The sequence below is a fragment of the Thunnus thynnus genome, chromosome 7 (assembly GCF_963924715.1).
Source record: "Thunnus thynnus chromosome 7, fThuThy2.1, whole genome shotgun sequence".
In the NCBI taxonomy this organism is placed as follows: Eukaryota; Metazoa; Chordata; class Actinopteri; order Scombriformes; family Scombridae; genus Thunnus; species Thunnus thynnus.
Window position 1 is genome coordinate 17,215,278 of NC_089523.1, and position 25,028 is coordinate 17,240,305.

General features: G+C 40.6%; 2 long non-coding RNA genes across 3 annotated transcripts; one reads left to right on the forward strand and one right to left on the reverse strand.

Annotated features, from left to right (window-relative positions):
• Nucleotides 1–838: 838 nt before the first annotated feature.
• On the reverse strand, nucleotides 839–3,643 carry LOC137186725 (uncharacterized). Its single transcript, XR_010929088.1, has 2 exons — nucleotides 3,479–3,643; nucleotides 839–2,849 (listed from the first exon to the last, which is right to left on the reverse strand). It is a non-coding gene; the product is annotated as an uncharacterized lncRNA (long non-coding RNA).
• A 639-nt stretch (nucleotides 3,644–4,282) lies between these two features.
• On the forward strand, nucleotides 4,283–22,908 carry LOC137186023 (uncharacterized). Of its 2 annotated transcripts, XR_010928952.1 has the most exons (3): nucleotides 4,287–5,015; nucleotides 5,760–5,872; nucleotides 20,909–22,908. It is a non-coding gene; the product is annotated as an uncharacterized lncRNA (long non-coding RNA). The 2 variants fall into 2 exon arrangements; XR_010928951.1 differs by having other exon boundaries at nucleotides 4,283–5,872.
• The last annotated feature ends 2,120 nt before the right edge of the window (nucleotides 22,909–25,028 follow it).

The following is a 25,028-nucleotide window of genomic DNA, read 5'->3' on the forward strand; positions in this document are numbered from 1 at the left end:
AAACTAATTGTCCTGTCATTCACCTACAGTAAAGTTTAACTGGTTATTTTCATGTAACAGTCATTATTGACTGTAACCCAGTTACTGTAATGCTAATGATACAAACAAGGCAAAAATGTTTCCCCATGCTTGTTAGAGTTTTCCTAATTATTGAACATCTTATATAGTGTCCATAAAGTTTGGCACTTTATGTTTGGGTGACATGAGCTGTTGGGGAATTTGCACCACTATTAACTGGGAAACAATTAGAGAGTTTTGTAGATTTATGCTTTTCTGTTTTGCCACACCTGAAGATATTAAGATTGTATTTTAAATAGAAAATACAATAGTCACCGAAAAGAACAAATCAACTCAATTTGAAATCAAACGGGGAGAAGTATTACAAGCATTGAATAAATAAACAATGTGGCCTTTATACTTCAACCTAGTTTGAGGTTCTTTGGTTTTTGTTTGTTTATTGGTCTTTGTTTGTTTGTTTGTTTTTTGTGGTATTTATTTTTTAGAGTGTAGGACAGGTGGACAATAATGCCAGTTGAGTGGTCAGAATCCAGAGGGTCATATTGTTGTTGAAGTTTCAGTTGGTGAAGGATAAAATATCAGGGTACTTGATAGAGAGGAATGGTATTTGAGTTATATATGATGTATGTGTGTGATTATTTATATTTAACATATTTCATTTAAGTTGATCAGATATGAAGATATGGAGGTTGAGCTTGTTTGTTTGATGTGTGGGGTAAATGTGTTTTGTTTTGTTTTGTTTTGTTTTGTTTTGTTTTGTTTTGTTTTGTTTTGTTTTGTTTTGTTTTGTTTTGTTTTGTTTTGTTTTGTTTTGTTTTCCTGTCTCGTTTTGCTTTGTCATTAAGATTGTGGGTCTTGCTTTTGTTGATGTGGGAAGTGTATATTGTAAATATAAACAAATCTAAATAAAATCTTATAAAAAAGATTGCTATTTTAAAATTTGACATGTTTTCATTTTGCAAATAATTTAAAAGTATCTACAACTATGATACATTTCCATCATGATGTTAGTTTGGGCAAATGGACATAGCATAGTTTTGTCCAGTGCTCAGAGTTTAATACTTAAAGGATGAGGCTGGCATGTGCAAATCTAAGCCAACAATTATTGTGCCTAAATCCAAAGCCTGATATACCTTATTCCTCTGTATTGTAGTCCACTGTTGTTGTCCAAAAACTATTAAACAGTGAGCCAGACCATTGCACTGGGTGACATGTTCTTTCCCCCCCTGAAGAGTTTGGTCATGTTAGTTTGTTTAGAAACGGCTCCAAAAACTAATAACAGCAATCACATTTTCAGTCTCAGGAGAGTAGTTCCTTGTATGGCAGACGCCATTGAGAATTTCCAGGAACGTGGTTCCATTTACAGAGCTTTGCTAACTCATTGTGCCACATATTACAACCTCCTGACTTTACACTACATTGTGTATTGTAAATAACTTTAGTATAAGGTCAAGAGGTTGTGACTCTGAGTAAGAAGTAAAATACCCCAAATACAACTGCTCCTTCAATTTCAAGTGATGGAAGACAAAACAAAAACTATTAAGCCATGCTAAACTCAGATAAACACTCATCATATCATATTACTAGTGATAAGCCTAGTATGTGGACATGAGGGTCATCCACAGCAAACTAGACTAGCTCACAGTTCCCTCGATGTGTGTTTATTCAAGACTCCACGAGGAGTTTATTAGTTCTACAGTAAAGATGTGTTTGTGGGAATACAGCATTCCTGAGGTATGAATCGAATGGTGCGCCCGGCCCTGATGGGTTTAAGTCAACAGACACAAAGGGGAAAAAAAACAATCGTAGTCTGCTTCTGGAGGAAACAGCCATCTCACGGTGTGGGTTAGAACCATGCAATAACGCTGAGGGGAGGAAGGATTGGTTTCCAGAACGATGTGTGCCTGTGGCGCATTCCTGCCCAGCTTTGTGAATGCATCAACATAAATTGAGGCAAGGAATAAAAGCTGTGTCACTGTGCTGAGGCGGCATTGTGTTACTGCCTGCCTGAAATATGTTACAACAAAAAGGTTGACAGGTTGTTGCCTTTGATCTGTGTAACTTCACTGCTCTGTGCCTCAGCTAAGAGATGGGCTGATAAGGCACCGTTGAAACTGCATGCTTTTGATCATCCCCTGACATTAACACGTTTACAGTTCACACATGGATGCACGCATGAGCACATATGTGCAGCTCATACACGTAAATATGCACGCAATAGCTGTGTACACATGCAAGTAGAATAATGATCCTCACTCTCAAAATCCATGCTAATATGCGAAAATATGCATTTGCAACATGCACACACAGACCCACAATATTAAAAAATTATGAGAAAATTCACCCAAAATTTGCGTCTTCTCATGCATGCACTGCAGTGGCCTGAGAAGACTTCAGGTATCGTCAATTATGCAACACTGGGCACTGCTTGACTGTATCAAAGTCTCTATACGCTCTACTGTATTTCAGGAATAAACCCATGTTCATGTCTTCATGTCACTCTCACTCGTCAAATGCTGTTGCTACTGTATCTGCAGTAGCATGGATAATCTTCTTAAGAAAGATCTTATCATGTAAATTCCATCATTTCATCTAGAGTCCTCAAGAGAGAATTACCTCCACAGTTGGCATACAAATGTTTCATTTTTTTTTCCTCTGGTGGGAAGGGAAAATATAGCACACACTCCATTCTCTTTTCCAAATGTGGAATTGTAGTGACTTCAACAAGCAAGCCTCCAATTGAGGTTTCCGTCCACGAGAAGTGCAATCACTTATTTGGTAGTAGAACCCAATTCCTACTCCACTCCAAACCACAGGAATGCTTTGTTTGCCTAAAAAAGATGCATAACGGAGCGCTGAAAAACAATTTAAAATGCTAAAGAGTTTTGGTTGTTTGGGCATCAGTGTTAAACATTTTGTATTCAAGATGGAGACTTCTTAGGGAAGCCATGAATGAGAAATTTACAGTATATACAGTAATGAAGAAGAGGTGGGAGGTGAAGTGTTTGTCACAAGTGTGGCACAACTTCAAGCCTGCTTTGTGTCTCTGATGAACCAGAAAAGACATCTGACCATATATTTATGTCCAATAGCATTAATAAATGACCATATTGTCAAATAAAATCATAAATCTAATGGTACTCTTTACCGCATGGTATGCCAGATGATAAGCTTTCGCATTTGCTTGGCACAGCGAATCTGTATTTTGCCACTAAAATATGTTTGATTTATTGTAATGAAGACATAATAGTAGCTTACTTATGGAGCTTTTTTTTTTTTAGCAGGAAACACAGTGTTTTCCAAAGACAATGACAGGACATACGCAACATTAAAATGGCTGCATGAGGTAAAAAGTTAGCTATATAACCACCACCAGCCCACAATAAGGACAGAAAATGTACAAATTGTTAACTAAGGTCATTCTGTAGAAGATGGTGAAGCAGAGACAATGTTAGCCAACCTGATGCTATTTGGAAGGCTAATCCAGATCCAACTCAATCATCCTGGACCCAGGAACAGTTTAAAGACCCAAACTGGCAGGTCTGATGGGCCTCTTAGGATAATAAATAGTCAGAAGTTCAATTATATTCTCCAGCACCAGACCATGCAAGGTAGTGTGCATGAATGTGATTCTCAGAACCAGGCCTTTTTAGAATGGAATGGAATAGAATGGAATGGAAGAGAATGGAATAGAATAGAATAGAATGGCTTTTCTTTATCTGAATTAAGTGGCTAAAGATAGATAGTGTCATATATTTTACAGATTTTAAAGCCATCTGAAGCAAATGTGATTTTGAGCTATATAAATGAAACTGATTTGACTTGACTGACTTGACCCAGAATAGAATAAAACAGGGAACATTTGACACTGACATTTGTTTTTTACACACATGCTAAAGTTGACTAGTTGACCATATGAAATGTCATTGCTTTAAGTCGTAATAAGCTCATTACTTCAACTATCTTTAATTTGAATTTCATCTGTAGCCTGGTGGTGTAGAAAAGTTCCCAACACTTCACACATAATACTTCCTAACACCTAATAGGTCAGAGGATGAAACGCCTCCTATGGGCGGGTGTAATCCCATTGGCCGCTATTTCTAGTGCCCGCCTTATTTCTCACAGAGATCTGCACCACCATTGGTCGAGGCACCTGATAGTCATCGTGCGTGTGAGGAGGGCGTCAGCAGTGACTTTTCCGGTTTGCGTCTGATTGGTCGGTTGTGGGCGTTGACGTCACGGCCCTGCCAGCTGATCGGAGTGAGAAGCCGGTTTGAAGAGAGGAGTTGGACCGGAGAGAGAGACCGGGGAGGGAGCCCCGAGGAGCAGCGAGCAGCACGGGGTGGGACCGGCCAACCGGATACTCAGCTTGGACCGTTTTTTACATTTGTCTTTTAATGGTTTAAACGTTAACACCGGGGGACACACAGTCTTGTCAGGGGGAACTTGCGAGCTTCGCGTCTCGTCGAAACCTCTGGAGGTGTCAGAAAAAAAAATTGATTGAGAGTTAAGGTGTGGCTGAGGGTTTCTGTGAGGCTTGTGCACTGAAAAATGTTACAAAACTGACTCTTTTTTACCGGAGAGTAGCCGCTCGGGCCTGAGACTCTTCTATCTTCCATTGGCTTTTAAGAATCTGCAGTCATTTTCATTACATAACAAATGTATTGCCATCTTGATGTGCGCACCTTTTGACTTAAAACGCTTGCAGTAGCCTGCATTAATTAGACTATTACGCAGTAAAGAAGTAAGTCGAGTAAATTTTTTTTTCTTACTGCTCGCTTTGGTTTCATAAGTCTGTGCAATGTAACGGACGTGGCAACTTTACAGTAGCCAGCCCTACTGAATGCCACAGGCAAACTGGGCGTGGGGGAAACAGCCCGAACAGAGCCTAATATTCCTCAAATCTTACCCAAGCACGGCTAAATTGCACATATTTGACATGATATAACCGTACCGGCAAGTGCCTCGGTGGAACCAGTGGATTTACCAGAACCAAAGTAAGTGCGACTGTCAAATACATTTTGCAAACTTTTTTAGCAGTGGTGACATTTAAAGGCCACGAGAGAGGGCGTGCCACGGTCTTATCTTATAAAGGCATTTTAGCATTTTTAACCATTCTGTTAAGACCCAGTATCAGTATAAATACAAGATAACGGGATGGTTTCTCGCTGTGAGCTGGTGTGTCGGTCGGCAGAGGCCTATATAAAGCTGTATTTTTCTATGTTATAGTGCGAGAATATTACTAGAATAGGATGGGACGGGTGTGTCTTTACCTTGGCAAAACGTTTTGGGGCTTTGAATGAATCTGAAGCCAGCAGTAGGGGGACATGAGAGTTGGTCTATATTACAGTAGTCTGCTCGACTTGTCAAAGAAGTGAAAATATCGAGGAGTCATTCTTCAGTCTTGCAATGGGTGTATGCCACAATAACTTAGTCATAATTGAGTGCACAGGCAGAGTGACCCTGTATAGTCTAATTAAGATAAGCTTTAAGTCGAGAGGAAAGCAGATAGAGTGAATTCCTCGAGGCCCCACCCTTTGCAGCGCACTATGGATGTGGAGAGTTGCCCCCACCTCCTCCTCCTCCTCCTCCTCCTCTCTCTCTCTCTCTCTCTCTCTCTCTCTCTCTCTCTCCCTCCCTCTCTCTGTCTCTCTCTCTCTCTCTCCCTGTCTCTCTCTCTCTCCCTCCGCGTCATTCATTTCCCCTTTCAAGCTTGTCTTATGCTGTTTTTTCCTCCTCAGTATCTCCAGGTGCCTACAGTAGATTCAGAAAGACCGTCTGGTCTTATAACCAACTTTAGATCATGGGACCAGGACGTACTTCCAGGTATCTACGGACGTGTTAATTGATGGAGGTAAGGAGGGTTTATATTTGAGTCAACCTGTGGAATGTTTAGAGCTTTATTATAACAGTATAAAGGTATGTCTGGTTGTCTACTTAACTAATGACATTCAAGAAGTATGTCCATGAGAGAGTTTGGTGCACATTGTAGTTTTTATTCCTCATTAATGTGTTTTTAGCCTTTTTTGGTTACATTTTTGTTTGTCATTGCTTGCTTTTTTTTACTGGCACTCTACAACCAGAGTACACTCAGTTTTCTACCAAAGAATTTGAGCTTTGGAACCTGAGCTTTTGATAAGTTGTCATATTTTAACCCACTGCCTTCCTAAATGTTGAAATCTTTAAACGGAGATTGCATAAGCGAAGGTTCGAGGACCCTGAACACTGCCAATAAGATTACATAATTCCTGCCACTAGAACTCATAGAAAACCGGGGGGCAGAGTGCATAGACTGTCTAAACTTGCAGCAGGTTGATGGACAAAACACAGTAACTAATTCAGTAAGGTCTGGCTCCTGAGGAGCAATTCCCATTTCGTCTTTGCGTTCTGTTTAGCAACCGGTGGCTTTTTCCACCTGCATCCCATCTATATCAGCCAAAAGACAGCTCAGACTTTGTCGTCTCGTAGCTCTGCAAGGCATAAAAGCTCCTGATGGATATCTTGACCTTGTGCAAATCATGGCCATTTCTGTTGGCAGATGACTTGTCCCCCCCCCCTCCCAGATTGTAGTTCTGAGGGGTTCATTAAAGGCTCCTTTTTGCTGCCTATTTTTCAAGGGCCTATGCTGTACTGACAAGCTTACTTGGTTAAATTGCAAAAGTAACCTCTCCTCCTCCTATCCTACATGATGTCAAAAAGTAAATGTGCATTTCTGGCCGGAGATTCTCTGGAAATGCTTGTTAGCCGTACAGGGGCTCACTTCAGCTTTTCCCAGTTGCCTGCCCTTTCCAGAAGAGTGCCTGGCCTGCTGTAATTATCCACTCTTTGGCTATGAATAGTGAATTATACATGATGCTGCAGGCCAGTCAGAGTCCAGGCCACTGGACACATCTGGATTATCAGGATGCCACCATTTGAACTCTCAGACCCGTGGCTTTTTTTAAAAGAATTAGCCTCGGTGTTAATTATATCAGAGTCTCAGCACGTGTCCCACCCACGCTCCATGTAGGAAGTGCTGTGTTAGAACTAGTTTCACATGTAAGAGTGTGATGACGCATTGGCTATACCTCATTAACTTAGGTTATAATGATGCATTTTGAGTGTTAAAAGGACTGCAAAAACGATGTTAGAGTCTTGTAATTGTTTGAAGAGTTGTAGTGGTCTTTTGGTGGACTTCCACTGCTTGAAATATGATCCATGTTAGAATTGCGCATCAATGTCATGTTTTTTGTGTGAAATAGGAACTGAATCTGCAACCTCAGTAGCTGCATTCTTGTAATTCAAGGGTTATTACTGTCAGTTTGTGAGGAATTAAATTACTTCTGAAACCCTCAGTTGAGTTGCTGTTCAGATGGCGGCCTTATTTGTACAGTACACTGTACCAACCAGTGCTGTTAAGAAGTTGCCACCTTATGCGCTCTTTCTCTCCTTCTCCCCTTTGCCATCTTGTTTGAATGTTTGCTTTGTCTGAGCTTTGATTGTTCAGCCACATTGGATTGACCTATGTATGTGTGTGTTAGTGGTTAGCCGGCACAGTTGTTATCTCTGCATGGCTAGATGTGATTAATACAGCCGTCCAGCAGTGACGTCCATAGCGCCACTCCCCAGACAGACACACACAGAAAGGGCATGTAAGAGGGGAGCAAGATTGGAATCTGATGTTTGCGCCGGTAATTTTATGTCCTTGTGCTCTAGAGTGAAATGTTAAATTATCCCAGTAGTCAGGATTTTGTGTGTACATGTGAATACATTTATCCATGTGTGTGTGTGTGCATGTGTTAGTGTGTGTTTTGAGTGTTTGTCTCATTTTACGAAAATATATGTGTATTTGTGGCTCAGCAAATTGGGAAGGATTTAGCCTGCAAGACCAGCAGGCTTTCAACTTAACTTTCCAAAATACCCGCAGAAAGATCTGGAACCGTTTTGCCCCATTATTGTTGCTGACATTGATCAAAACCAAAGAATATAAAAAATATGTCATTTGATGAGTCACTCCTCCTCCGCAAAGTTGAGCTTGTGAATGACCGGCTCATCAAGTGACCTGGTGTAACTGAGCAGGACTGAACATTGACTGTTATTGATGGCCAATCAAAGAGGGGAGGATCTGCGGTGGAAATGCGGTAGCTGCAGTGAGGTTGCACATTTTTATGGCCACACCCAGGCAGCCCATCAGAGGCTCTGAGCTGCTAGCTTTGACTAGCTTAGGCTGATTTTTAACACGCTTCAAGATGAGTACTGCATTTTTTTTAGTTGAATATTTAAATGTAAGTTGTAAGAGGTTAACAAGTCTAAGAATTGTAAGTGGTTTGAAAGGGTGTGTGTCTGCACTTGGTTAAGACAAGCAAAGCTCCTTGGCATGTTTCATTATGCTGTACATAGGTGTGTGTGTGTGTGTGTGTCATCTGATGGAGAGACAGATGTACTCTCTGTCTGTGCTTTTATGTGCACACTGTCACAGAACAATGATGTGTGGGTGTGTGCAGCACGGCTAAGTCTGAGATATAGTAGTTGGTGATGCAGCGCTAACTGTACTCCAACTGTGTCCCAGACTATATTTTAACTGCCTCATATGGAGAGAGACTGTCACCACCTCTCAGCAGGGCTGTGTGTGGTTTACCAAACCAGCCCCATGCTCATATGTACAACACATGTTGCACTGTGTGTGCTTGCCCACTGGGAAAGTTCTCTCTCTAGCAACAAAAATGCTAAAGTAACAACAACTGAATTGTTTTACCTACCTTGTTTAACCTAGAATTGTTTTACCTGGAAAACACAGAATACAGGCGTAATGAGGACTGGTTGGTAGCGTGATCGAGAGGTTGGTAGCCACTCTTATGGCAGGCTTAGGCTCAGAGACATGCAGGAAACCAGGAAGTTTCTACCCTGAGTTGCCGGCATTGACAGTAAAGGGTTGAGCCCTTTGATTACCGAGGATGTTCACCTCTGATATGTGTGTGTGTGCACATAGTGATCTCCTGAATAGATGGCATCCAGGTTTCGTTTTTCACACTTTTCTGTAGGTGACCCAGTTAAAGAACCGGGACTATTGTGCATTGTAGATTTTGTGCTCACGCTCATACATAGATATAGCTAGAGCTAGTAGCCAGAGGGAACAGATACTTCTTTCAAGAAAGTAACCACAGCAGGTGGTGTTCAAGGAAAGAGACCGAAATGAAACATCATGGTAGGCTCTGGGTCTTAATTTATGGTTCTTCATTTGTGAGGCGTAGTAAGGTCTAGTCTGACGCTGGCATCAGTTGAGCTTAGCTATGACTGTATTAAGATTATTTTAGGCAGAAGCAATGCTGCAGCACACTCAGCTCTGGGCTGGTCTCTGCAGGGCCAGCGGCGAGGAGCTGTGGGCCTCTCGGCAGACCGGCTGGAATGTGGACCATATGTAGCAGGCATCCCAGGAATGTAACTTGGCCTTGCTGAACTGACCAACCTAAAGACACAGAGAGACTGGAGCAGGATAAGGAGGAGAGGAAGGGATAAAATAAAGGTAGAGCAAGGAAGATGATATTAAAGGACAAAATAGATCACGTAAGGGAAAAAAGCTATGAAGAAGAAGAGAGCTAAACGGAGCGCATGAGAGATCAGTGTAGGAAAGATGGGAGAGTGGAGAGAAGCGAAAGAAAGGGGCAATGGACAGGCCAAAGAGACACAGTACTAAAGACAGGTAGATGCATACTCCAAAAATTCTGGTATAAATGATTTAGTCAAATTTTTTTCGACCAGCGGTCTTCATCAGGGTACTGCAGACAGAAGGATTTGTGAGTGTGAGATGGCTTTGTTAGTGTGGACCACACTGGTGTTATCAATGTACCAATAATCAGAAATTGGTGACAATAAATGGACGTAAAAGTATTATTACTTGTTAATTAATACCACTTGTGTAATCCATTATATCTTTTTCTGTATGCAGCATCTATGATCTATGATAAAGAATGAGCTCCAACTATGTCATCTGAAACAATTAATCAATTAGCCAATTGACTAACTGCTGGTTTCCAGCTTCTTAAATGTGTGAATTTGCAGCTTTCTCTGTTTCAAATAATTTTAAAATTTAATACCTTTGAGTTTTGGACATTTTACTATCTTTTTCTCCATTTCATAGAGAATAATAAATTAATCTATTCATCAAAAATTAATTAATTAACAGATTAATCAATAATGAAAATAACTGTTGCAGTCCCACCTTATTTTTAAATCATTAACTGAAAATGTAAGAAAAACAGTTTTTTTTAATAATTTAAAATGTCTTGTAAATGTCATATTCAATGTATTAAATAAACACATGTACAATGTAATAGAGGATATGTTATAGGCTGTGGATGAGTGTCGGGTCATAAGGAAAATGGCGCAGAGATGGGGTCGTTCTTCGTGGGGCATCAGACCACAGTGTCCTTCCAGCTCGCTAACTCAGGGTGAATGTCTCTTTCTCGTCTCTGTTAGCTTAGCACGCGCTGCTCTCTGGCCATCTGGGTACAGCTGGGGCAAGAACGGCAGGAAACACACTCGCACACAGATACACACACTTATACAAACATTCCTTTTTTCTTTTTTTTTTTCTAATGTAACATACCTCGGCCATGCCTCCTCCACACACATACACACCCTGTTCGACTGAATGGGATGAGTCTGTGGTTGAATGGCAGTTGCCCTCCACTTGCCAAGCAAACTGTCATCAGCTTATCATTTCATCTTCTGTCAGTGTGATAGATCTTAATCCTTTTCCATCTAATGAGAAATTTAGTTCATAAACCTGTGAACCACTTAACCAAATTATGATCTCTACATCGTGCGGGGACCCATCCATATTAACACTGTAACCTTCTATGGGTCCTTATCTGCAACTGGAGACGACAGACTGAAGACAACTTGGTTTGGACTAATGTTTGAATTAATCCAAATGTCCAGCCTTTGGACTTGTAGATGTACTGTGACATGCTCACCATTATCGTCATGTTTGTGAATCCATAACACCACAAGGCTACATAAGCCACTGATGCAACGGGCCTTGCACTTCATAACTTTTAGCATTTTTTAATGCTTAGTCTAGTGACATCTGCACCCCAACTGGACTCTAGAACTCCTCTAAAAGGCATCATTGACCCCTTTTCAGACTTGTAGATTACAAACAGCCCTATACTCACAGACTTCCCAGGAATGCACGTGAATGAAAGACCGGCTACTACTTAAAGGTGCCCTGTGGTGTTTTCTTTTAAACAAACAAAATTTGATATTTACGCTCAGTGTTTCTCAGTGTTTTGGTCATGTTTGTTTATCCTTAAGGACAATTTTAAAAATATATTTTAAATTGTTCATTGTATACATAAATGTTTGTTTGCTAGCAGTGTCTTTGTTGGTGCGTTGCTACCAACTGTGCATGAGAGGAATAGTGTGAAACTGGCGGCAGGATTGTGTATCTTGGCGGCCGCATACTCATGCGCATGCATGTACATGCTCAAAAAAACATTGCCTGACAGTGCTACTAGTGGTCTAAAATCCACTGGGTATTTTTAAACCAGGGTGAAAGTTTGGCTTGTTGCATGTCCCTTAGTTTGGAGTGGACCAGTGAGGGGTAGAAGCAGGACAGAAACCAAGGTTTCCCCCAGGTTTTTATAACGGAGGGTGGCCACCTAGCCTGAAACAAAGACCAGCTCCGTAAAATGCTTAAAAAATTCAAGTCTTTTATGAAATAAAACACTGTCTCTGGGAAAAAATGCAGATGTGCTATTTCATACAGATTAGGCCGTCACACCTAGCTAAACTGATCCTTATACGAATGGGTCAGGATTTTGGTGACATTCAGCCGCTAAATGTTGCCTGGAAATAAAGACAGATGGGGTTTCAGAGAGCCAAATTTGTTTTCCTTCTTTTTGTTCTTTGTGTTTAACAGTAGATCGCATCTTGTTGATTGCTGCATTACGTGCCTTTGACTGTTTTGTACCAGATAGCTTTTGATGCCAATTGCAGTAGTGAGACTTTTCCTTTTTTTTACTCCAGAGAGTAAAGGGTGAAACAGTCACCTCAAAGAGCAAACTTGGCACTATTGGCAGGTAGACAACCCGTGGTTTGTATTTTATTTCATGAGGAAGTGGCATTGGGCAGTGGAGCGATGTTCATGGTCTAAAGCATGTTTCAATCCTCTGTATCTTTTTCTCTTTCTCTGGAGGGAGGATGGGCGGGGCAAAGGGATGACACTGAGGAGATTCTCGGGATTCGTACCACGCATGGGCAGCTGCCACTTCTTATTCATTTGCCCCGCAGGCATTTCCTGTCTTTCAGCAAGCTAACTAAACTGCTGGTTAGAGGGGGAGGGCGACAAAGGATATATATACAGAAAGAAAGGGAGAGAGAATGAATTCATGAGGACTATAGGGGCATTTAGCCAAAGCAAGGGATGGACACAAACAGATACATAGAGAGAAACAATGTACTCTTTGACACACTTCTTCCCAGTGGTAGGAAGAGAGATGACAGCCGGAGGAAGCACACAAATCTTTTCTTTATGTTGGGCCCCTTTAGCCAGCGTTCACACCCCTACCTCCACCCCTCTGTTTCTGTATCTCCCTATCTCAGGAGCTCTCTCATTCTCTCTCTCTCTGTTCAGTTATATTTTCCAGAGGAGGGGTTGATGCTCTGTGTGTGTGTGTGTATGTGTGTGTAGATAATCTGACACGCGGTGTCCTTCACAGGAGCTTGCATCAGACACACACACACACACGTACGCAGATACGCAGTCATGCTGCGTCATTGTCTCATCTCTGCGTGGTAGGTACCAGGTTGTCTGCTTCTCACTTCATGACATCACTGGGGCAGAAACCACCCAGCCTCCCTCTTCCTATATATACACATGCACACACACACACACACATATGCTCACTCCATACTGTTCCCATGCATTCCTGTTTCCAGATGCTCGGTATAAAATCCTGTTAGACGCTCTGTGAGACTTAACCGAAAGGGTCATTTCCTCTTCCTCTCTCCCACCTGCTGAATTCCTGCCAATTGACATCACCTCTTCCTTGAGCAAATGCCATCATGCAACAAGCTGTGCTCAGTGGATCAAAGGGAGTTGCAAAATTTCACACGTGTGGATAATGACTGTAGCATAAATGCTGTCAGGTTGTTGTGTTTGGATGTGTATTTTTGGAACAAAAATGCCTTGTTGAGAGATGCAACAATGTGGCTGAATCACTTGTTTATGCCATGTTTCATGGGCCCCACCCTTAGTGATGTCTTTCTCTGCATATTCCCCCTTCTCTCACCCCCAACCCTCCAACTTCAGCCCCCAAATTAGAAGAAAACCTTTTATTACTGCACTTTAGGAGATGACTGGATGTTTCCTACCAGGGGAACAGCTGTACTAGACAAAACTCTTATGAGGAGCACATTAGCTTTTTACAGGGCTTCAGTCCACGCTTGAAGAACGTCTGACGCACGTTCCTGTTTTCTACTACTGAAACTTGTTGTTCCACATCCAGCTGTAACTGGTTTCATTCTGAATCATTAATTCATTTCCAGATAAACAGCAGCCATGGGCAAAATAGAGATTATACAGTATAAATGCATGGGTTTCATGCACATGCGCGCACTCTCCTCCCCTCCCCTGTCAAGTGGCATTTCATAATTCACATGGCGTGCTGTGAGAGAACGAGCTGGTCATACAGGGCGTGGACTCCCCCCCCAACCCCCCCAGTGCTCATTCATATACCTCATACACACGCACTATCCCTCTTTCATACACTCACAATGATCAAGAAGTCAGCAGTACGTATGATGAACATATTCTGACAGAGTGCTAGTGTTAGCATGCCTCTCCACCAGAATTACCCTTCAGCAATGTTTAATTTGTGTGTGTGTGTGTGTGTATGTTTGTTTGTATGTTTGTATGTAAATGTGTCTTGAAATTCATTCCCTTTCTTCTCACTAATCCCATTCAAAACTGTAGGAGGAAAGCAAATATATTGATCTATTGTTGACTTGAAAGCAATTTGTTGTGGCCTTGGGAGAAAGATTATGGGGGTTGGGTGTGCACATACGATTGAGTGCAGACCTGTCCAAATTGGGACACTACGCTTTCAGTGTGTGCGCTTTATCCACCTGAACCATGTGCACATATACTGACATGCACACCAAGGATTGGATTTTAATAATCATCTTTGCTCCAAGTAGTTTTTACTAGTCGTCCGTAATTTAAACATTTAATGCAGCTGTAAATAGAGTTTATAAAATCTTAGAGCACCGCAATCACAGACATGGATCCTTGATTATATGTGGAGGAGTGCATGCAAATGGACAAGGTTAACAGTATCAAAATACCTACACTGATAGTCATGCCTTTGTGCAGCAGATGTGCCAAGGTTTTCCCTAAGGAAAACTGATTTCACAAGAACTCAAGACCGAAGGAAGCATTTTTATTGGTCGAGCTGGATTTGTGCTTTCAGTGGCATGATTGAGCACTGGCTGTTTTTTACAGCATCTATTGTTAAAGATCCCCTCCAGACTTGTTTTAAGATGTATATGAAAGACTCTACTTTGAATAATAATTTGTGTCTGGTTTTTCCACAAAAAAGACAAATTACCTTGTTCAAATCCTTAAAAGTACATCTAGTCCTTCTCCCTCATTAAAAATTCCAGAAACTATAAATATATAAATATTGTTAATTTCAGAAGTTTAACTGTTGGGCACAAAATGTCTCCTACGTCACTATCAAGTCCATTCTCAGTGTTTGTGCACTGGAGGTTTCAAGTTTCAACATCACACTTGTGTAAGTTGAATATTGGACCATGACTGGCTTCCAATATTTGTGATGTCACAAATCACGCTTGTAGGCCCACTCCTTTAAATCGGATTTTCAATGAGCAGAGAGAAACTTTCCACTTTCAGTAGATGAATGTGAAAACAGCCTCCCAGTGTCAAACTGTGCGCACACATCATTCTACACAGTGAAGCTCAAACATCCAACTGTAGGAACAGAAGAAAAACACATTTTTGAGTAGAGGGGGAGTTTACATATTATAGATTATAGGCAGAGTTTAAAAGAAATGCTAGTTAAAATATGTTTTGGATTACTTTTGTGGCTTTGATTGACATTTATCATGTTTCCTAGGCCTTAAATAGCAACTTTATCTCTCCAAACAAAAATTAAAGTGGTTTTGGACTCGTAATAATATGATCATTACTCCTATAAATATTTTGGATTGAGACCATAACTTTAAAGTACTGGATCACGCAAATTTAATGTTTATATTTTATGTGTTGACAGATTTTTTTTTTTATTATTATAGAGGTTAGTACAAGATGGGGAAAACTGAACTTGGATATGTTTGATTGTTATGGTGGTATTGAACTAATTAATCTGGGGCGTGCCGTAAGCATGCTATTTTAAAGCTAACATTATGGCTGTTCTGCCAAGCTTGCGGCTTTCAAGGGAAAAATATTTTAGATATCAAAAGAGACGAAGGCTGGGTGATGTTGCTTGTGAATTGGATATTGTTGATGCCTTCGGAGGGCAGATAAGAGGCTTGTCAGAATCTGTTGCAAAGCTGCTCTCATCCTCATAACACAGAAAGCACAAACGTAAGATTATCCAGCCCTTATAGAAAACAATAATGGTATACTCAATTGAAGTATTAGCTGCACATTTGGCTTTCATCTTAAAGAGCTAGTCGCTAGTATCTCCATGTTATCTTTTTGCTGTTTCATGTTGCAGGAGAGACATTCAGCTTATATTACTACTTATGATTATCACACTTAAACGGTGCAAATGTAACAATTCAGACTGGATGCATTTTTTTGCAATAGATTTTGGACTTGAAACGGCATTCTTGAAATGATTCATGGGGCTTCCCATTCTTTCATGTTGGCCAAGTCATTCCCTGCACAGCCCTTTGGGATATATTGTCATTGGCAACTGTCCATTCTCCATCCTCTAAATATTTTTTTAGTCATACTTCAGCAATTAGATATCAGTCAAATTTACAGAGAAAGGCCATTACTGCTCAAAGCATGCCCACAGCCGCCTCCATACAAGTTCAGTTGCGCTGGAAACAAACAAGGGTGTTTTCCATCCTTTGGATGGAAAAAGTTAAAGTGTTACTTTTAGCCAAACCTCACTTCAGTTTCAACTTTTGCCCGCAAACTAACCCTTGCGTCCACTAAACACCTTTTGGCTCTGTCTTTATCCAAGTGTGAAGTGTGTGCAAGAGCTTAACAGATATTTAGTCCATCTGTCTCCAAAGCCGTCACTGTTCTGACACGTTGCTGCTTGCCTGTGAGTTTTTCTTTTGTGTGGACTGGTTAGGCTGTAGAACTGAATTGCACCTCTGGGATAAATAAAGTCGTCTGAATCGGAGTCTGAATCTGTACTGCCTTCGGAAAAGCTTAAAACACCTGAAACATAGAAGCGATGTTTCTCTTAGCACGTTAACCTACCAGTATGACTTAATTTGAGAACGGTAGGCCTTGTTCTCCATGGTTTAAGTTATCGGCTGCACACAGCCAACTGTGCTTGAATCACTCATACACACGCACCGTGTGCTCCTTGTGTGTTTGCGTGTTTGTGCGTACACACTCCGAAGAGCCATTTTCAGCCTGTTGCTTAGGCTGACTGTAATTGTCCTGGGAATCGTCAGCTCTGTGTAATAAATCACTCCTCTGGTACACTGTGTTCTCCTTTCTGGAATGGCCTCTGTGTGTGTGTAGAGAGCATGCTTTACATATCGTGAGCAGAGAAAAAACATAGCTAAGGAATAATAGGGGCTGAAATTACATTTACAAGAAAAAAAAAACTTTCTGTCACAACAGGTTTTTTTTATTTGCCAGAGGCATAACTTCATTTTTTTTGCTATGGGAAAAAACAACCAATACATGTAATTATTGTGTAATGAGGATGTAAATTAATTCCATGTAGTCCTTTTTTTGTTTTGTACCTTTTGATGCTCATTCTTTTATTGCTGTCAATTTTCCCTTTAGCCTTGCATGTCCAGACAGGTAACTAGTCCTATAGTCTGGATTTTTTATTCAAATGTCCACACAAATGCATTTTAAGTCAATGCTGTGTGAGAATGATTGCAGATTGCATCAAGGTAAAATAATTGTAGTATGATCATGTCCAAAGAAGGGATGATTTATCTTAAATGAAAAAAAGGTGTCATAACGTTCTTTTTTTTTTACCCTGCCTACTGCAGGTGAAAATGGTGTGTATGGGTGAGTCAAGTTCTCAGTCCTCTAGAGTGTCACATTTCCAGCCAATGCTACAACTTCACTCAAATTCTTCAGCGTACAGAAGATATTTGTGCTAGCTGGGGTTAGTGAGCAATTTGACTCTAAATATGAAGTGCTCCTTTCATTGTACAAGGCCAGAGGGAGGCTTGTTGTTTCACCTTGTGTCATATCAGGGATATTACATGGTCACCAGCCTGTTTTATGTAGCCGTGGCGATCTCTGACCTTGCTAGTGTTTGCTGCTCCCTTTTCATCATCCTTTTCTGTCCGTTCTTATTCCTTTTATCTGTTTACCACTCTCACCAGCCTTTCGTGAAACTGTTATCTTCTTTCAGTGTAAATATAAAAAGAAACTTATCATCTCACTCATCCTCACTAGTAACAAAGGCCAATAGAGCTATCAGGTGCCTCTTTACAAATTTGCCCAATGAGTTCCAAGGAGGTGCCTTTTTCCCTGGATCCCATCTTCAATATTACATGCCCACAATGGATTCCTCCAGATTCAGTACAAGATCTAGGCCCACAGCCCATTCAGAAAATCTTACTAGTCTCAGTGGAAGAGGATCGTACGGTCACATTGAGAGGGTGTGTGTGTGTGTGTCTGCCGTCCAGAGCTTTCCGCTGTTGCTCAGAGCAGCGTGGGGTTCATTGAGTTTCCAGGGGTTGCTGGGTTCGCGGTGCTGCTGAGAGCTAGTTTGCCCAAAGTCCTGTCCTTGAACTGTGAAAGAATATGCTGCTAGGGAAAGGCTTTTCAGACTGACTGACTGCAATAGTTGAAGTCAGGCCAGCTGAATGGAATCCAGGCAAGACAAATCCAGGGCTACTCGTAAGTATTACACAGTGGCCAGCTGAAAGGGGATGTTAAAGTGGTACATCACGTAAAGGGTTTTCTTGTCACTTTCAATCTCTTACACTTGATCTAGCCATTGTTAAACTTTCAAAACTATTTTGTAGCAAAGACGATGATGGCTCAAATTGGCCCCTCTTAAGGGCTTCATCCTTCTACCAACATTTCTTAAACTGACATTTACTGGGATGGAAATTTAGGGGGTTTTCTCAAGGTGAAATAACAAAATACTTGACATGTTGGTGAAGCAGTCCCGCACACCCAAGGGAGTGGAAGTGTCTCAACTGCAAGGAAAATTCCTTCATTCAGCCCTGTATGGCTGCTGTAAACTGAACTGCCCCACAGGACAAGAGCTGTTTTCTATCAGGAGTTCTAGGCTGTAACCAGAGGCCGAGCTATCTAGCTAGCAAAAACTTCTGTATTCAATTATAGCGAAAGCAGAGAGAATGCTAAAACAGTAGGCTGGCATGTGTGATACTGGTACGCACGCGCGGCTTGTTTGTTTATGCGTGCACGCACTTTTTTTTTTTTTAAAAACGCCGTAAACCGCAGTATTCACAAATAAGGACAAAAGAATGTTATAAAGTTTTTTCTCTCTGGTATCTTTTTCTCTGCCTTTCCCCAAAACCTCCTCACCTCTCTCCCACAACAAGTTCCCCTAAATGCCAGCACAGAAAGAATCAGAATCTGATTTAGAAAGAAGGAGTGTGTGTGTGTTATTGTGCCAAGCGGCAACCAGCATGGCCAAAAGCTGAAGCCAATGTGGAAGCACCTTAAGACAGAGCACCAGTCACGGTTGCTAGATGTTGGCTCCAAAAAAATCTCTAACTGCACAAAATTCCATTGAAAAGGTCCCAAATTTTCTTCTGAAATGCAAAATTATTATTTTTTTGTCATCAGAAGTTAACGCCTTGCTAATGTGTGAGAATCATTGTTTTATTAAGGAGGCATTTAGATGTAAACAGCAATATGTTTCAGGGTGTGTTTGCTTGATTGACAGGTGTCTCATCTTATTAGCCTCACTGTAAATTTGGATCTTCTAGCTTCACTGACACAGATGGTAGCAAGCAACAAATTGAAATGAAAGCTTGAAATACGTCCATCTTTTTCTTCAGGTTATGGAGTATATATGGTGCCTGTTGGCTGACCTACAGCAGTTCTTCACTGGCAAGCTTTATGTCCTCATGTACCAACTAAAGCTGCCAGCTGAAGAACTGTTGTGGTCGGCTCTTTCCTGCACTGAAGACCCGTCCGTCCCCAGGAGTGACATGAAGATAATGATGATAAAAATTAAATCATAGTCCATCCCTGCGTGAAAAATGGTTACTTATGCAGCATGTTCATGTGTTCAGATTTGTACCATGACACCTGCTGTATCATGTAACAAAAGCATTGCATCATGGAACTGCAGGCTCATTTCAGTCATTCTGCATTAGTTTTTATGATAGCTATGCAGTTTAGTGTTTGTTTTTAATGATGTAATTATAATGTTGTTGTACAGTGTTTGCACAATTTCAGGTTTCACCTTGCTTGCATCACCCCAAAAACACATTTTACTCAACCATCAGCAATCACATTTAAGATTTTTTATTTTTTTTTATTTCAGGTTGGAAATACGGCTCCTGGTTAAATTTTAAAAGGAAAAACAAACAAATGTGAAATTTCACTTGAAAATAATCCTTTTGGTGTTGAAACGCAAACACCTGAAAATCAATTTAAAGAACAAATATGGCCAAGTAGTTCCACTTACTGCCTTTTTACATTTAAATCAGTAATAGTCAGAACATTTTTAATTGCTGGCTGACTGCTAGGGGTGTTTAGTGAACACTGAAACAAACCCAAAAGAAATATAACTTGGATAAGAAATAAATAAACAGGTGGACAGCTGAAGTCTGCTGTCATCAGCATACTTCTGCTTTTACTCCTCTGTGTCACGAGAGATGCATAACATTTCTCTTCTGTAACAACCCTGAGTGCCATGCAGAAGAGCACACACAGAAATACAGACATACATCTTGCCTGTGACCCTCAGCAGTCATAAATCGAACTTCAAGAGAGAGGGCAATGCCCAGAGCAGGATATGAGAGCGAATGTGTCCCTTTAAAAGCTGCCAGCCAGAGTCGAACAGAGGGAAGGAATGTTCTGGGGCCTTAACAAAACCAGATGCCCCAGCTTACGCTCCCTCGCACACATGCTCTCTGTTGCCTTCTCTCGCTCCTCTAGCTCTTTCTTTACACCACAGATGGAACCGCGAACTGGGTAGACTCCTTCCTCAGGCTGTCTGCAGTACATCATCCTCTTTGTGGACTACCTTTAGCGTGGTCTGGCTCCCAGGTCACTGTCTTTGTCCCAATCTCCTTATCGTCTTGTCTGGTCCTCTTTGCCTCTCTGTCTTCATGCTTGGAAGACCTTTTCCTCATCCCCCTCCACCCCCACAATCCTCCCTCGCTCCAGTGACACACACACACGCACAGGGAATGCCCAAAATGGGATTATTCCACTCTCTTTCCTGTACATCCTCTTCAGGTAGCACTGCCAGTACTCTGCATTAATGCGCCATAACAGCACATATAAAGGTCATGCCTTGACCTTGTGTGTTGTGTAGGTTTGTTTCAGGTCAGTGACTTGTCTGCCTGATCCGCTCCCAGGGAAGCAGCCTGTGCATGCATTAAGAGATTGCGGACAGAGAAATGCATGAGGCTCAGAGGAGAAGCACCTGCAGTAAGAGAGGTCCACCTGATGCAACAGGAAAGAAGCCTTTTTCTTTTTCTACTCATATGTTTGGATGCATGTATCTTCCAAATCCAGATGTGCCACACCCGTGCCACTCGATCCCCAGTGGCCCCTACCTGTGCCTGTGCCTGTGCCTGTGCCAGCTGCTCTGCCAGCTGTGGGTGAGCAAGGGGAGCAGCGTCACAGAAAGAGACGAACAGACAGCTGCTGCAAACAGAAAGACGGAGGAGCATCGTCAAAAGAGGAGGACTGAGTCAACCTACACGCCATCAGTCATGTTATATTTATTATTAGCGCACAGTCATTTTACAGCATAGAACCTATTATTAAATCTAAAGCATTTGGAATTTGATTCAAGGCTGTATAATTATCCAGCCTTAAATCAAATTCCAAATGCTGCTGTACACTGCTGTAAGAAATGTCAGGCAATGAATAAAAAAAAATGTTTTCTGTTTAACAATTTCACTGCAAAGTAAGCTGCAAATATTTTGTCTCTTGACATTCATCAGTCATTTTGCATCCAGCTGGGAGTTCAGCCTCACATGTTGGGAGCTGGACTACAGCACTTTAGTGTTCCAGGCTCCAGGCTTATGGACTTAGCTAACACACTTCCTGTTGGAGACATACATTATACTGCCAGGGGGAACATAAACAATAATCTTCTTACGGTGTGAGCTGCTCTGTCAGCTGTAAGCAAGCCCTTACTCCTTACTAGCAATATACAGTATCTGAAGATACATAGTGATTAGTAATATAATGTGGTAATGTGGTGCAGTCTTCTTCAGTCACCTGGCACTAGGTATTTAGTCAAACATTTAAATGTTGCTTTAGTTTGGACTTAAATGATTAGTATCATATAGTCCAGTATTTGTCTATGACGACTCGTGAAACTTAAGTTTTTATTGATTTTTCTTTAGATTAATAATTAATTTCTGGCTAAACCTGCACTGATATGAGTATTTAAATTTACTTTTAATAGCAGAAAACACTTTTTTACACATATTTTTGACTTGTTGAAGGAAAAGAAGAGGTGTAATCAATACCATTAAAGATAGCTTTTTTTAGAAGTCCCACCAAACCATGTCAGTGAGCAAGCATTCATAGTACCAGGGCCACTGAAAACTGAAAACACCTGAATGGTATGCAGTCATAATTAACACTATTAATTACACCTGTGCCTTTCCTGCTATGATATGTCAAAACATCTGCTGTGAAAAGGCAAACTTTTAAATCTTGCAGTCGTTTCATCAACATCAGGCAGGCATCTGCTGAGGGTTAGTTAGCTCACAAACAGCTCAGCAGGCTATAATCTCTCTGAGCTATTGAAGGGCTGCTTGAACTCAGTGAGAGATAAAGTCAGAACGAGGCAGAGGAGGAAGATTATTTTCTTCATATCTGTAAAGACGAACATAAATCATTAAAAAACATACAGTCAAGTGAAGTCCCATCAGTCTATAGTTAAGTAGTTTTATATTTAAAAGTCTTGTGGTTTCCGTGTCATGTCATCTTGACTTAGTTTTATAGTTTATCAGTTTGAATTATTGTGTCATTAAAAGCCAAAGGTTGGAGTAGCGCATGGACACAGAGGACTCACTGAGAGAGTTTTTCCTCCAAGGATAGGGTTGCCAGCGCCCTTTGGAGTATGTAATACCAGTCACATCTTTGCACAGCATGTATAGACATCAGGCTGTTGACTTTGACCCAAACCTGTTCTTAGACAAACTTCATCTGTTCAAATTAATCTGGCCCTCACAGAGAAGGTCAGAGAAACTTCCCCACAGTCTTTTCAAGTAGATAAATCTAACTCAGCTCTCTCTCTGCTGAGATTCCTCCGCAGCATATCTTTATAAGATCTGATCTATGTACTTTATCACTTGAGTCTCAGTGGTGATTTCAGTGTAATGCTAATGGAACGATGGGGAATGTGTTTTAGTATACTTTCAAAGACAAAGTCAGAATAAAGGTCTAATGGATAAGATGCATATATTGTATATTTTTGTAAAATTTGTGCATGTCAACATTTTCTGTAGGAATGAATAAACTGCAAATGAGCAGAATGTTTTTTCAACACTGAAGTATTCTCTGGTGTAGTGTCTGCTGCACAGTCCTTGTTCACCTCTTAAGTCAAAGCAGGAAGAAGCTCCAAGGCCAGGTCTGAAGAGGTTTACAAACGTCTCCTTAACTCTTCCCTGTGGGTGAAATCATGTGAAAGCTGCTTAGGCAGATGATCCCTGCCTCGACGGCAGCTGGCAGTGAGATCCTTGGGAGTGCACCTGACTCAATACTGGTGGTGACGAAACCGCAGCCTGTGGCGCAGCGTGCTCCCACAATCCTCTATGACCTTTAGCCCCGCAGGGAAAAGTGTATCTTATGGCTCAAATCAAGCAGGAACTAGATCTCACACACATACTCACACTTGGTGCATTAATCACCATTAAAATTATCTAATTACACATAATGTATAAGCTTTTAATCTGTTATAAATGTAGCATTATAGTCAGTTAATTGGATTGTTCAAGAATGTGCTTTACACAGTTTTACACAGTGATAATGAGTGGTGTCTTACACATATTTAACCTTAAATTCTATTTAACACAATGTTATGTTGAAAAAAAGAGTTAATTCTCTGAATTATTAAAGCCAATAATTAAACACAATTGGTCTGAATGACCAATTAAATTACAAGTGAATAAACACTTTCTGATTTTTCTTTTTTCAATTAAGTTTTCATCACTTTTACAGCAATATATATATACAGTATATATAAGTGCTTTCCATCAAAACAACAAAGCACTCAAGTCCAAGATCAAACACAAGAAGCAAATGCACACTTACATAAGAAAAAAAATCAACAATAAATAAAGATTTTAAAAAAAAATAAAAAAAATAAAAATAAAGACAATTACATCATATAATCACTTTTTACATTTTATATAAATATAAATAAACACTAAATAAATAAAATAACATAAATCAAGAGTCAGCTATATGATATATAGTAAGTGATACATGAAGTCATGTAGATGTGTTAAATTAATCATGCATGGCTCTCCAGACAAGTCCAGACAGACCTTCAGCTGTTGACTGATTGGATAATTCATTGGAAAATGATTCCATATTTTTGGAAACTTAAAAGGTTTAAGTTGTACAAAAAGCTTCATTAGAGATCAGACATTACATTTTGAATCCATCCAGTCAAGTCAATTTTATTCATATAGCCCAGTATTACACACCACAAAGATACCTCAGGGACCTTTATAATCTGTACAGCAATAAAACATCCTCTATCCTTAGACACTCGATCCAAATAAGGAAAAACTCCCTTTAAAAATACCTTCAAATAGAAGGCCTTTTATCAGTTATCCACATTTGCAAAATACATTTTTCTTGATTCACTGTTTTCTAATCTGGGAGAAGATGGAAAACTATGTGCTCTCTGCTGAATGTCTGCATTGTTTGATCAGTAGCCCATTCGGTGATATCAACAGGTTTCCCCTGGTTTCACCAAAGCAATCTTATAGATTTGTGGTGTTGCAGGGTGATAAAGTTAATAGATGCCCACTGATACTATAAACACAATGTATTCTCTGCACTCACTTACGGCAACTCATCTTTTTATAGGTCAAACGAAATCAAATGCGAAGTGGAATGTAATAGTCTGCCGGCTGCTGTCACTTATATTATCATATGATGAGTTAACTGTATTTTGTCTTCTATTTGAAGAAATTAAAAGTCATGATTCATCTGCGGCAGCTGCTTAAGGACATTCAAAATGTGGGGAAGGGAAGTTTGTCTGTGTAAGCTCAAATTTTTCAGTGACCGTGAATGTGTATGTGGATGGAAAGTGTCATTTTTCTAAATTAGGTATAGCCACTACTAGAAAAATGGTCTCTTTTGCAAGTATATTTTATGTAATGAGGTCCCAGGTGCACTGTCACCTCATGAAAACACAGTACTCCAATAAAATCCATGTCCTATCACACTCAGGCAAGTTTTATTAAAAATGAAGGGACTTCCGTTTCAGTGCTTCAGACAGCAGCTTTTGCCAGGTGCAACCCGAGGAAGAAAAAAAAAATCAGTGGCAGAGCGATGGTTTGCTGAAGTGAGAAATACTTTTTCTTTTTCAGCTGATGCAGAGGTAAACTATGATGGTGCTCTTGGGATACATTTCATTTTTGAAAAATTACAATTTCAG